This window comes from Cetorhinus maximus, chromosome 6, assembly GCF_964194155.1.
Source record: "Cetorhinus maximus chromosome 6, sCetMax3.hap1.1, whole genome shotgun sequence".
Classification (NCBI taxonomy): domain Eukaryota; kingdom Metazoa; phylum Chordata; class Chondrichthyes; order Lamniformes; family Cetorhinidae; genus Cetorhinus; species Cetorhinus maximus.
Genome location: NC_135884.1, coordinates 760,301 through 775,214, shown reverse-complemented (window position 1 = coordinate 775,214; position 14,914 = coordinate 760,301).

Genomic DNA, 14,914 nt, shown 5'->3' with positions numbered 1-14,914 from the left:
CAGGTTCCCGCCAGGTCCCAGCCAGGCCAGGTTCCAGCCAGGCCAGGTTCCCGCCAGGTCCCAGCCAGGCCAGGTTCCAGCCAGACCAGGTCCCTGCCAGGTTCCAGCCAGGCCAGGTTCCCGCCAGGTCCCAGCCAGGCCAGGTTCCCGCCAGGCCAGGTTCCCGCCAGGTCCCAGCCAGGCCAGGTTCCAGCCAGACCAGGTTCCAGCCAGGCCAGGTTCCAGCCAGGCCAGGTCCCCGCCAGGTTCCAGCCAGGCCAGGTTCCAGCCAGGCCAGGTTCCCGCCAGGTCCCAGCCAGGCCAGGTTCCAGCCAGACCAGGTTCCAGCCAGGCCAGGTTCCCGCCAGGTCCCAGCCAGGCCAGGTTCCAGCCAGACCAGGTCCCAGCCAGGCCAGGTTCCAGCCAGACCAGGTTCCAGCCAGGCCAGGTTCCCGCCAGGTCCCAGCCAGGCCAGGGCTGCGTGGATGGTCACAGTCTGGGGCTGGGTGCAGGGGAAAGGGCCCAGAATTGTTCTCAATGCCTTTGGGCTGGAAGGAGCCTGAGAAAATATCACCCGGGTTCTCATCCATCAAAAAACTCCAAGTTATACACCTGACCAACAATGACAGGCAAGGACATAAGAAATAGGAGCTGGACTAGACCATTCGGCCCATCAAGCCTGCTCCACCATTCAATCCAATCATAGCTGACCATCTGCCTCAACTTCACTTTGCTGCCCTCTCCCCGTATTCCTTATTAGGACAGGATGGACCCCTTTTGGATAAATACCCTACCCAGAGGCTAGATTCCTCTGGAACTGATACCACACTAGGAGGTACTACCCATGGCAGAGAAATGGTATCCAACGGTTAATAATGGAGAAACACCAAAGTGCACAAAGCATTGGGAGACACACGGCACTAGGGTAAGGAATGGAAAGGTGTTAGGTGGAGTCAGATTAAGAAGGTTTAAATTAGATTTATTGAACATTGATGTGACTGTGCAGAATGTGGTAAGTAATGTTTGGGAGCTGCAGGCACAGCCAGTCACAGAGAGATATGATGTTGCAGCAATAAAAAACCCGGCTGATAAAAGAGGAGGACTGGCGATCCAATATTCCTGGGTACAATATTCAGGAAAGATAGGAAATCAGGTCTAATTAACTTGCTGGAGGACTTTGAAGACATAAGAGGGAGGGTTGATGAGGGCAATGCTGTTGATGTGGTGTATATGGGATTCCAAAAGGCATTTGATACAGTGCCACACAACAGACTTATGAGAAAATTTGAAGCCCATGGAATAAAAGGGGCAGTAACAGTGAGGATTCGAATTAGCAGAGTGACAGGAAACACTGTCGTGCGGTGAAGAGTTTTTTTTTTGAACTGGAGGAAAATATATTGTGGGATTTCCCAGGGGCTGGTGTTGGGACCACTGCATTTCTTGATCTATCTTAATGACCTAGACTTGGGTGTACAGGGCACAATTTCAAAATTGTGCATGGCATGAAACTTGAAAATATTGTGGATTTTTTAAAAATTCATTCATGGGATGTGGGCTTCGCTGGCTGGCCCAGCATTTATTGCCCATCCCTAATTGCCCTTGAGAAGGTGGGGGTGAGCTGCCTTCTTGAACCGCTGCAGTCCCTGTGGTGTAGGTACACCCACAGTGCTGTTAGGGAGGGAGTTCCAGGATTTTGACCCAGCGACAGTGAAGGAACGGCGATATATTTCCAAGTCAGGATGGTGAGTGACTTGGAGGGGAACTTCCAGGTGGTGGTGTTCCCATGTGTCTGTTGCCCTTGTCCTTCTAGATGGCAATGGTCGTGGGTTTGGAAGGTGCTGTCAAAGGAGCCTTGGTGAATTCTTGCAGTGCATCTTGTAGATGGTACACACACTGCTGCTACTGTGCATCGGTGGTGGAGGGAGTGAATGTTTGTGGATGTGGTGACAATCAAGCGGGGCTGCTTTGTCCTGGATGGTGTCAAGCTTCTGTTGTGGGAGCTGCACTCATCCAGGCAAGTGGGGAGTATTCCATCACACTCCTGACTTGTGCCTTGTAGATGGTGGACAGGCTTTGGGGAGTCAGGAGGTGAGTTACTCATCGCAGGATTCCCAGCCTCTGACCTGCTCTTGTAGCCACAGTATTTATATGGCTGGTCCAGTTCAGTTTCTGGTTATTGGTAACTCCCAGGATGTTGATAGTGGGGGATTCAGCAATGGTAATGCCATTGAACATCAAGGGGCAATGGTTAGATTCTCTCTTGTTGGAGATGGTCATTGTCTAACACTCGTTTGGCGCGAATGTTACTTACCACTTGTCAGCCCAAGCCTGGATATTGTCCATGTCTTGCTGCATTTGGACATGGACTGCTTCAGTATCTGAGGAGTCGTGAATGGTGCTGCACTTTGTGCAATCATCAGCGAACATCCCCACTTCTGACCTTATGATGGAAGGAAGATCATCGATGAAGCAGCTGAAGATAGTTGGGCCGAGGACACTACCCTGAGGAACCCTGCAGTGATGTCCTGGAGCTGAGATGACTGACCTCCAACAACCACAACCATCTTCCTTTGTGCTAGGTATGACTCCAACCAGCGGAGAGTTTTCCTTTGATTCCCATTGACTCCAGTTTTGCTAGGGCTCCTTGATTTCACACTTGGTCAGATGCTGCCTTGATGTAAAGGGCAGTCACTCTCACCTCACCTCTGGAGTTCAGCTCTTTTGTCCATGTTTGAACCAAGGCTGTAATGAGGTCAGGAGCTGAGTGACACTGGCAGAACCCAAACTGGGTGTACGTGGTAATCAGCGGGAGATTCCCTTGCACGTGTTTGACTTGATACCATGAGACGTCATAGAATTGATGATAGAGGGCAACTCCCTCCCGACTGTGTACCACTGTGCCACCACCTCTGCTGTGCCTGTGCTGCCAGTGGGACAGGACATACCCAGGGACGGTGATGGTGGAGCCTGGGAGATTGTCGGTAAAGTGGTAAAGTATGATTCTGTGAGTGTGACGATGTCAGGTTGATGGTTGACTAGTGCGTGAGGACTTTGCAGGGAAGACAGGGCTGAGTTTGCCATGTTTGTTCCAGTGCCAAGTGGTCTGGTTTATTCCTTTGAGACTTTTTAGCAGTTTGATACAGTGGTTTGCTAGGCCAGTTCAGAGGGCAGTTAAGAGTCAACCACATTGCTGCGGGTCTGGAGTCACATGTAGGCCAGGCAAGGACAGCGGATTTCTGTCCCTAAAGGGTGTTTTTATGATGGTCGTCAATGGTTTCAATATTGAATTCAAATGCTACCATCTGCTGTGGTGAGATCTGAACCCGGGTCCCATTACCCTGGGTCCCTGGATTACTAGCCCGGTGATGATACCACGAAGACATCGCATAGTGTACAACAGTGAGGAAGTTACAGTGAACCTGTCTAACACACCAACTCAGCTCAGCTGGGATCATGTATCCAATTCCAGGCAGCACACTTTAGGGAGGATGTGAAGACATTAGAAAATGCAGAAAAGATTCATAAGAATGGTTCCAGGGATGAGGAACTTCAATTCCATAAACGGATCAAAGAAACTGGGACTGTTCTCCTTAAAAAGGGCTGGAGATGGGATTGTTCAGAACCCACAGGAACATGGGCAGAGTAGAGAGAGAGAATGTGCTGACATTGGCAAAAGACTGGATTCCATAGGGACCCGGATTAAAGTGAATAGCAAAAGGAGAATAAGGAAAAACAGTTTTAAGCAATGAATGGTAAGAATTGGAAGGAATGAATGAATTGGAGTCAGTTTCAATCATGAATTTCAAAAGAGAATTGGACAATGACATGAAGAGAAGAACATGTGGAGTGTATAAGAAAAAGATGGGAGAGTGGAATAAGTGAATTGCTTTAACAAAGAGCAAGACCACAGTCCCACACACACTGACTCTCACTGGGGTAAGATTTCCACACACACTGACTCTCACTGGGTTACAGTCTCACACATACGGACTCTCACTGGGATACATTTCCACACACAATGACTCTCACAGGGGCAAAAGGTTCCACACACACTGAGTCTCAATGGGGTAGGTTTTCCACACAAACTGACTCTCACTGGGGTACGGGACCCACACACACTGACTCTCACTGGGGTACGGGACCCACACACACTGACTCTCACTGGGGTACGGGACCCACACACACTGACTCTCACTGGGGTACAGTTCCACACACATTGACTCTCACTGGGGTACAGTTCCACACAAACTGGCTCTCAGTTGGATTCAGTTCCACACACACTAACTCTCACTGGGGTACAGTTCCACACACACGGACTCTCAATGGGGTACAGTTCCACACAAACTGGCTCTCAGTTGGATTCAGTTCCACACACACTAACTCTCACTGGGGTACAGTTCCACACACACGAACTCTCAATGGGGTACAGTTCCACACACACGAACTCTCAATGGGGTACAGTTCCACACACACTGGCTCTCAGTTGGATTCAGTTCCACACACACCGACTCTCACTGGGGTACAGTTCCAAACACACAGAATCTCACTGGGGTACAGTTCCACACACACTGACGCTCACTGTGGTATGGGTTCTGCACGCACGGACTCTCAATGGGGTACTTTTCCACACACACTGATTCTCACTGGGGTCCAGTTTCACACACACTGACTCTCACAGGGGCAAAAGGTTCCACACACACTGACTCTGACTGGGGTTCAGCTCGCACACACACCTACTCTCCGTTGGATACAGTCCCACACACACTGACTCTCACTGGGGTACAGTTCACACACACAGACTCTCACTGGGATACATTTCCACACACACTGACTCTCACTGGGGTACAGTCCCACACACACTGACTCTCACTGGGGTAGATTTTGCACACACACTGACTCTCACTGGGGTATATTCCCACACATACTGACTCTCACTAGGGTAGATTTTGCACACATACTGACTCTCACTAGGGTACAGGTTCCTCACACACTGACTCTCACTGGGGTACAGACCCACACACACTTATTCTTACTGGGGTACAGTTCCATACACACTGACTCTCACGGTGGTAGAGTTCCACACACACTGACTCTCACTGGGGTACAGTTCCACACACACTGACTCTCACTGGGGTACAGTTCCACACACACTGACTCTCACTGGGATACAGTTCCACACACACTGACTCTCACTGGGGTACAGTTCTAAATACGCTGACTCTCACTTAGATGCTGTTGCACGCACACTGACTCTCACTGGGATACAGTTCCACACACACTGACTCTCACTGGGATACAGTTCCACACACACTGACTCTCACTTGGGAAACAGTTCCACACACACGGATTCTCACTGGGATACAGTGCCAAACATACTGACTCTCACTTAGATACAGTTCCACACACATTGTCTCTCACTGGGGTACGGGATCCACACACACGGACTCTCACTGGGGTATAGTTCCACACACACAGTACCTCACTAGGGTACAGTTCCCCACACACTGACTCTCACTGGTGTACAGTCCCACACACAATGACTCTCACTGGGGTACAGGTTCCACACACAGGAAGTCTCACTGGGGTACAGTTACACAAACACTGACTCTCACTGGGCTGCAGTCCCACCCACACTGACCTTCACAAGGGTAGGGTTTCCACACACACTGACTCTCACTGTGGTACAGTCCTACGCACACTGACTCTCACTGGGATACAGTTCCGCACACATTGACTCTCACTGGGGTACAGTTCCATACACACTGACTCTCAGATGGATACAATGCCACACACACGGACTCTCACTGGGGGATAGGTTCCAATCACACTGACTCTCACTACGGTAGGAATTCCACACACACTGTGTCTCACTGGGGTACTATTCCACACACACTGACTCTCAGTTGGATACAACTCCACACACACTGACTCTCACAGGGCCAAAAGGTTCCACAAACACTGAGTTTCACCAGGGTGCAGTCTCATACACACTGACTCCCACTAGGATAGGTTTTCCACACATACTGACTCTCACTGGGGTACAGTTCCACACACACTGACTCTCACTGGGGTATGGGTTCCACACACACTGACTCTCACTGGGGTACAGTTCCACACACACTGACTCTCACTGGGGTATGGGTTCCACACACACTGACTCTCACTGGGGTATGGGTTCCGCACACACTGACTCTCACTGGGGTACATTTCCACACACACTGACTCTCAGTTGGATACAGTTCCACACACACTGACTCTCACTGGGGTACAGTTCCACACACAGAGACTCTCACTGGGATACATTTCCACACATACTGACTCTCGCTGGGGCACAGTGCTAAACACACTGACTCTCACTTTGATACAGTTCCACATACATTGTCTCTCACTGTGGTACGGGATCCACACACATGGACTGTCAATGGGGTACAGTTCCACACATACAGTACCTCACTAGGGTACAGTTCCACACAGACGGACTCTCACTGGGGTACAGTTACAGACATACTGACTCTCATTGGGGTATATTCCCACACACACTGCCTCTCACGTGGGTACAGGCTCCACACACACTGAATCTCACTGGGCTACAGTTCCATACTCACTGACTCTCACTGGGGTACAGTTCCACACTCACTGACTCTCACGAGGGTAGGATTTTCACACACACTGTGTCTCACTGGGGTACAGTCCCACACACACTGACTCTCACTAGTGTAGGTTTTCCACACACACTGACTCTCATTGTGGTAAAGTGCCACACAAACTGACTCTCACTGGGGTACAGTTCCACACACACTGACCCTCACTGGGGTACAGTTCCACGCACACTGACTCTCACTGGGGTACAGTTCCACACACACTGACCCTCACTGGGGTACAGTTCCACACACACTGACTCTCACTGGGGTACAGTTCCACACACACTGACTCTCACTGGGGTACAGTTCCATACACACGGACTCTCACTGGGGTACATTTCCACACACATGGACTCTCACTGGGGTACAGTCCCATCCACACTGACCTTCACTATGGTAGGATTTCCACACATACTGACTATCACTGGGGTACAGGTCCGACACACAGGGAGTCTCACTGGGGTACAGGTTCCACACACACAGTGTCGCAATGGGGTACAGTCCTATGCACACTGACTTCACTGGGGTACAGTTCAGCACACATTGACTGTCACTGGGGTACGGGTTCCACACACACTGACCCTCACTGGTGTACAGTGCCACGCACACTGACTCTCACTGGGGTACAGTTCCACACACACTGACTCTCACTGGGGTACAGTTCCACACACACTGACTCTCACTGGGGTACAGTTCCACACACACTGACCCTCACGGGGGCACAGTTCCACACACACTGACCCTCACGGGGGCACAGTTCCACACACACTGAGTCTCACTGGGGTACAATTATACACACACTGACTCTCACTGGGGTACAGTTCCACACACACAGACTCTCACTTGGGATCCGGTTTCCACACACACTGACTCTCACTGGGGTACAGTTCCACACACACTGACTCTCTCTGGGGTACATTTCCACACACACTGACTCTCAGTTGGATACAGTTCCACACACACTGACTCTCACTGGGGTACAGTTCCACATACAGTGACTCTCAGTTGGATAAAGTTCCACACACACTGACTCTCAATGGGGTATAGTTCCACACACATTGTCCCCCTCTGGGGTACGAGTTCCACACACATAGACTCTCACTGGGGTACAGTTCCACATAAACAGACCCTCACTGGGGTACAGTCCCACAAACACTGACCCTCACTAGGCTAGGATTTCCACACACGCTGACTCTCACTGGGGTACAGGTCCTGCACACAATGACTCTCACTGGGGTACAGTTCCACACACGCTGACTCTCACTGGGGTACAGTCCCACACACACTGACTCTCACTGGGTTACCATTCCGCACACACTGACTCTCACTGGGGTACGGTTATACACACACTGACTCTCACTAGTGTAGGTATTCCTCACATACTGACTCTCACTGGGCTACAGTCCCACCCACACTGACCTTCACAAGGGTAGGATTTCCACACATTCTGACTCTCACCGTGGTACAGTTCCGCACACATTGACTGTCACTGGGGTACAGTCCCACACACAATGACTCTCACTGGGGTACAGGTTCCACACACAGGAAGTCTCACTGGGGTACAGTTACACAAACACTGACTCTCACTGGGGTACAGTTCCACACACTGACTCTCACTGGGGTACAGTTCCATACACTGACTCTCACTGGGGTACAGTTCCACACACGCTGACTCTCACTGGGGTACAGGTTCCACACACAGGAAGTCTCACTGGGGTACAGTTACACAAACACTGACTCTCACTGGGCTGCAGTCCCACCCACACTGACCTTCACAAGGGTAGGATTTCCACACATTCTGACTCTCACTGTGGTACAGTCCTACGCACACTGACTCTCACTGGGTTACCATTCCACACACACTGACTCTCACTGGGGTACAGTTCCACACACACTGACTCTCACTAGGGTAGGATTTCCACACACACTGTGTCTCACTGAGGTACAGTTACACAAACACTGACTCTCACTGGGTTACAGTTCCACACACACTGACACTCACTGGGGTACGGATCCCACACACACTGACTCTCACTGAGGTACAGTTACACAAACACTGACTCTCACTGGGATACAGTTCCACACACGATGACTTTCACTCAGGTACAGATCCACACACATTGTCTCTCACTGGGCTACGAGTTCCACACACACAGACCCTCACTGGGGTACAGTTCCACACATACTGACTCTCACTGGGGTACAGTTCCACACACACTGACTCTCATTGGGGTACAGTTCCACACACACTGACTCTCACTGGGTTACAGTTCCACACACACTGACTCTCATTGGGGTACAGTTCCACACACACTGGCTCTCACTGGGTTACAGTTCCACACACACTGACTCTCACTGGGGTACAGTTCCACACACACTGACTCTCACTGGGGTACAGGTCCACACACCCTGACTCTCACTGGGGTACAGTTACACATACACTGACTCTCACTGGGGTACAGTCCCACACACACTGACTCTCAATTGGATACAGTTCCACACACCCTGACTCTCACTGGGGTACAGGTCCACACACCCTGACTCTCACTGGGGTACAGTTCCACACACACTGACTCTCACTGGGGTACAGGTCCACACACACTGACTCTCAATTGGATACAGTTCCACACACACTGACTCTCACTGGGGTACAGGTCCACACACATTGACTCTCACTGGGTTACAGTTCCACACACACTGACTCTCACTGGGGTACATGTCCCACACACACGGACTCTCACTGGGGTACAGGTCCCAAACACCCTGACTCTCAGTTGGATACAGTTCCACACATACGGACTCTCACTGGGGTACAGTCCCACACACACGGACTCTCACTGGGGTACAGGTCCCACACACACGGACTCTCACTGGGGTACAGGTCCCAAACACACTGATTCTCACTGGGGTACAGTTTTACAGCATCTTCATGTGATTTCAGGAAATGGCTGAAGGCACTGGATACGGCAAAGGTTATGGGCCCTGACAATATTCTGACAATAGTACTGAAGACTTGTGCTCCAGAACTTGCCGTGCCCCTAGCCAAGCTGTTCCAGTACAGCTACAACACTGGCATCTACCCGGCTATGTGGAATATTGCCCATGTATGTCCTGTACACAAAAAGCAGGACAAATCCAACCCGGCCAATTACCTCCCCATCAGTCTACTCTCCAACATCAGTAAAGTAATGGCAGAGATCATCAACAGTGCTATCAAGCGGCGCTTGCTTAGCAATAACCTGCTCACTGATGCCCAGTTTGGATTTGCCAGGGTCACTCAGCTCCTGACCTCATTACTGCCTTGGTTCAAACATGGACAAAAGAGCTGAACTCCTGAGGTGAGGTGAAAGTGACTGCTCTTGACATCAAGGCCGCATTTGACAGAGTGTGGCATCAAGGAGCCCTAGCAAAACTGGAGTCAATGGGAATCAGGGGAAATTTCTGCTGGTTGGAGTCATACCTAGCACAAAGGAAGATGGTTGTAGTTGTTGGAGGTCAGTCATCTCAGCTCCTGGACATCACTGCAGGGTTTCTCAGGGTAGTGTCCTCGGCCCAACCATCTTCAGCTGCTTCATCAATGACCTTCCTTCCATCATAAGGTCAGAAGTGGGGATGTTCGCTGATGATTGCACAATGTTCAGCACCATTCGCAACTCCTCAGATACTGAAGCAGTCCATGTCCAAATGCAGCAAGACCTGGACAATATCCAGTCTTGGGCTAACAAGTGACACTGGGGTACAGTTCCATAGGCACCAGCTCAGGCTGGGGTACAGTTCCATAGGCACCGGCTCAGGCTGGGGTACAGTTCCATAGGCACCGTCTCAGGCTGGGGTACAGTTCCATAGGCACCGGCTCAGGCTGGAGCACAGTTCCATAGGCACCGGCTCAGGCTGGGGTACAGTTCCTTCCTCAACAATTGGGTTCTTCATTCCTGCTCCATTTGTGAAATTATAGCTGATCTTCTATCTCGTCTTGCACGAACTTTTATCCATTAATTCCCTCAGCATCGGAAGATCTGAGACCCTCTATCCTGGACGTAGTCAATGACTGAGCATTGGCAGCTCTTTTCTTTTGACTAAGTCTCCTTTCACATCCCCACGTGTCCCATTCGCAAACTACAGAAGAGTGTGTCTCCAATAAGCGGGACATCCCGAGCCTCTTGTGTCTCGCTGTTGTACAGAGTAAAATTCATGATTCCAATCCACAGACTGATATCACAGGAAACTATCGCTCTATCCAAAGTCCACAATATTCCCCAGCCTTCTGCTAATACACACTCCACACACTCCACTGCTGACCAGCTCAGTCAGTCCCCTTGTCCCAGGCACTGAGCACAACAACCACCACCAGCTCCCTGAGCCCCCTGCACCTGGCTCTCGCCCCTGGCCCCATCTCAACCCCTGCTCCTGCCACCAGCAACACCCCTGCCACACATCCCTGCCCCCACCCCTTCTCCGCACCTGCCCCTACCACAGCCACCCGTATACTCTGATACTCTGTATCTAACCCCGTGCTGTACCTGTCCTGGGAGTGTTTGATGGGGACAGTGTAGAGGGAGCTTTACTCTGTATCTAACCCCGTGCTGTACCTGTCCTGGGAGTGTTTGATGGGGACGGTGTAGAGGGAGCTTTACTCTGTATCTAACCCCGTGCTGTACCTGTCCTGGGAGTGTTTGATGGGGACGGTGTAGAGGGAGCTTTACTCTGTATCTAACCCCGTGCTGTACCTGTCCTGGGAGTGTTTGATGGGGACGGTGTAGAGGGAGCTTTACTCTGTATCTAACCCCGTGCTGTACCTGTCCTGGGAGTGTTTGATGGGGACGGTGTAGAGGGAGCTTTACTCTGTATCTAACCCCGTGCTGTACCTGCCCTGGGAGTGTTTGATGGGGACGGTGTAGAGGGAGCTTTACTCTGTATCTAACCCCGTGCTGTACCTGTCCTGGAAGTGTTTGATGGGGATAGTGTAGAGGGAGCTTTACTCTGTATCTAACCCCGTGCTGTACCTGTCCTGGGAGTGTTTGATGGGGACAGTGTAGAGGGAGCTTTACTCTGTATCTAACCCCGTGCTGTACCTGCCCTGAGAGTGTTTGATAGGGATGGTGTAGAGGGAGCTTTACTCTGTATCTAACCCCGTGCTGTACCTGTCCTGGGAGTGTTTGATGGGGACAGTGTAGAGGGAGCTTTGCTCTGTATCTAACCCCGTGCTGTACCTGTCCTGGGCGTGTTTGATGGGGACAGTGTAGTGGGAGCTTTACTCTGTATCTAACCCCGTGCTGTACCTGCCCTGAGAGTGTTTGATGGGGACAGTGTAGAGGGAGCTTTACTCTGTATCTAACCCCGTGCTGTACCTGTCCTGGGAGTGTTTGATGGGGACAGTGTAGAGGGAGCTTTACTCTGTATCTAACCCCGTGCTGTACCTGTCCTGGGAGTGTTTGATGGGGACAGTGTAGAGGGAGTTTTACTTTGGAAGGAAAGGTGTTTGAGGAACAATTACTACCTGGGAGTCTGACCCGGTCTGAAATGACCCAAGTAGCCGAATTTTTCTGTGTTGCCTTTTAATGGGACCGAGGTTGTAGATAACGTTTTGGGAGTTTTAATTATCAACGAATTGGAGCTGGTCCTTGTCCCCAAACTGTTTGTCACAGGGTGACCGAGGTCCTCTTGGGGAGGGTCTGTCTGACTGTCGCTGAGATTTTGTCCCGTATCGCAATGTCCCAAAATCCCGATTACCCGGTCCCCCTGTTCCCCGGCACCTGGTACCTGCTCTGGGAGCCTTGGCTACAGGTGCCAGTGTCGCGCTGTCCCAGTGCCAGCGTGTACCGGGCTCGGGCACTCTGTACCCCGCTCTCCTTCGCTCCGCTGCTCTCCTCTCCCCCCGGGCTCCTGCATTCGGGGCGGGACCCGCTCGGCACCGATTCCCCAAACCCCCTCCCAGCCTGGAGCCCACACCCCCTGCCCCACTTCCTCAGAACCCCGGCCCCGGTCCCGGAACTTCAGAAACTTCTTCAACTCAGAACTCACTTTGGCAAAGTGCCCGATCCCATTCCCCGCTTATAGTGAGACCCCTGGGGCGGGAAGGAGGAGTGGGAGGGAGCAGGGGGGTCAGGGGAGGTAGTTGGGTAAAGGGGGCAGAGGGTTAAAGGGGGCAGGGGTGTAAGGAGATGGTGGCAGGGAAGTAAGGAGGCAGGGGTAAAGGGGGGTAAAGGGGTGGGGAAGGTGTTGGGGGTGGAGAAGGTGTTGGGGGTGGGGGTGCAGGGCACAGGGGAATGTAGGGACAGGAGGCCATGGGGAGGGGACAGGGCGAAGGAGGGCAGAGGGAGTTGGGGCTGGAAGCAGGGTAAATGGGGGCAGGGGACCCAGTCAGGGTAATAGAAAGAGAGAGGGAAACAGTACAAACAGAGCAAGGCTGTCAGTAACTACTCACAGACAAGCTGCATGCTCAGCCCCATTGCTGGGTCCACACCCTGCCCTGTTCCTTTCAATAATTTCCCTCCGAATGGTCAGGTCACAGTTACACCCACTCATTTGCATTAATATGTCTTAAAAATAAACTCAGTCTGTCTGTAAATAGATTTTGAATCTCTGAGTCTTTGAGCATAGGTCTGCCAGTAAACAACACGGACTCATACCAACTCACTCACTGAAAAAATCTTCTCTGTCTGATAACCTGCTGCAAAAGCCCCAGTGGAGGGGAATAGTGGGAAAGGAGCAGCCAATCTGCACAAATCCAGATCCCACATCAACAACATGACTGGAAACAGAGGGATAAATATTGGCTCAAAAACAATGGGGACAAATCTTTAGAACAGAGAATTCAAAACAGAGCCTGTGGGAGTTTTCCTTTTTATTCATTCACGGGATGTGGGCTTCGCTGGCTGGCCCAGCATTTATTGCCCATCCCTAGTTGCCCTTGAGAAGGTGGTGGTGAGCTGCCTTCTTGAACCGCTGCAGTCCATGTGGTGTAGGTACACCCACAGTGCTGTTAGGGAGGGAGTTCCAGGATTTTGACTCAGTGACAGTGAAGGAACGGTGATATATTTCCAAGTCAGGATGGTGGGTGGCTCGGAGGGGAACTTCCAGGTGGTGGTGTTCCCATCTATCTGCTGCCCTTGTCCTTCTAGATGGTAGTGGTCTTGGGTTTGGAAGGTGCTGTCGAAGGAGCCTTGGTGAATTCCTGCAGTGCATCTTGTAGATGATACACACACTGCTGCTACTGTGCATCGGTGGTGGAGGGAGTGAATGTTTGTGGATGTGGTGACAATCAAGCGGGCTGCTTTGTCCTGGATGGTGTTGAGCTTCTTGAGTGTTGTGGGAGCTGCACTCATCCAGGTAAGTGGAGAGTATTCCATCACACTCCTGACTTGTGCCTTGTAGATGGTGGACAGGCTTTGGGGAGTCAGGAGGTGACTTACTTACCACAGGATTCCTAGCCTCTAACCTGCTCTTGTAGCCACAGAATTTCTATGGCTAGTCCAGTACAGTTTCCTTTATTTAACCTATCAGATGTAAAACAGTATCTCTAACAGTGTAACAATCCCCAGATAAAGCAACTGTGCTCACATTTCTGAGAACATCTGAGCTTATCACTTCCTGACACAGAGTAACTGCGACTAAGCCACATCTGGCATTCCCAGTGAGGGAGTGCTGCATTGTCAGAGGGTCAGTACTGAGGGAGTGCTGCATTGTCAGAGGGTCAGTACTGAGGGAGTGCTGCATTGTCAGAGGGTCAGTACTGAGGGAGCGCTGCATTGTCAGAGGGTCAGTACTGAGGGAGTGCTGCATTGTCAGAGGGTCAGTACTGAGGGAGTGCTGCATTGTCAGAGGGTCAGTACTGAGGGAGTGCTGCACTGTCAGAGGGTCAGTACTGAGGGAGATCTGCACTGTTGGAGGGTCAGTACTGAGGGAGTGCTGCACTGTCGGAGGGTCGGTACTGAGGGAGTGCTGCACTGTCAGAGGGTCAGTACTGAGGGAGTGCTGCACTGTCAGAGGTCAGTACTGAGGGAGTGCTGCACTGTCAGAGGGTCAGTACTGAGGGAGTGCTGCACTGTCAGAGGGTTAGCAGTGAGGGAGTGCTGCACTGTCACAGGGTCAGTACTGAGGGAGTGCTGCACTGTCAGAGGGTCAGTACTGAGGGAGTGCTGCACTGTCAGAGGGTCAGTACTGAGGGAGTGCTGCACTGTCAGAGGGTTAGCAGTGAGGGAGTGCTGCACTGTCAGAGGGTCAGTACTGAGGGAGTGCTGCACTGTCAGAGGGTCAGTACTGAGGGAGGGCTGCACTGTCAGAGGGTCAGTACT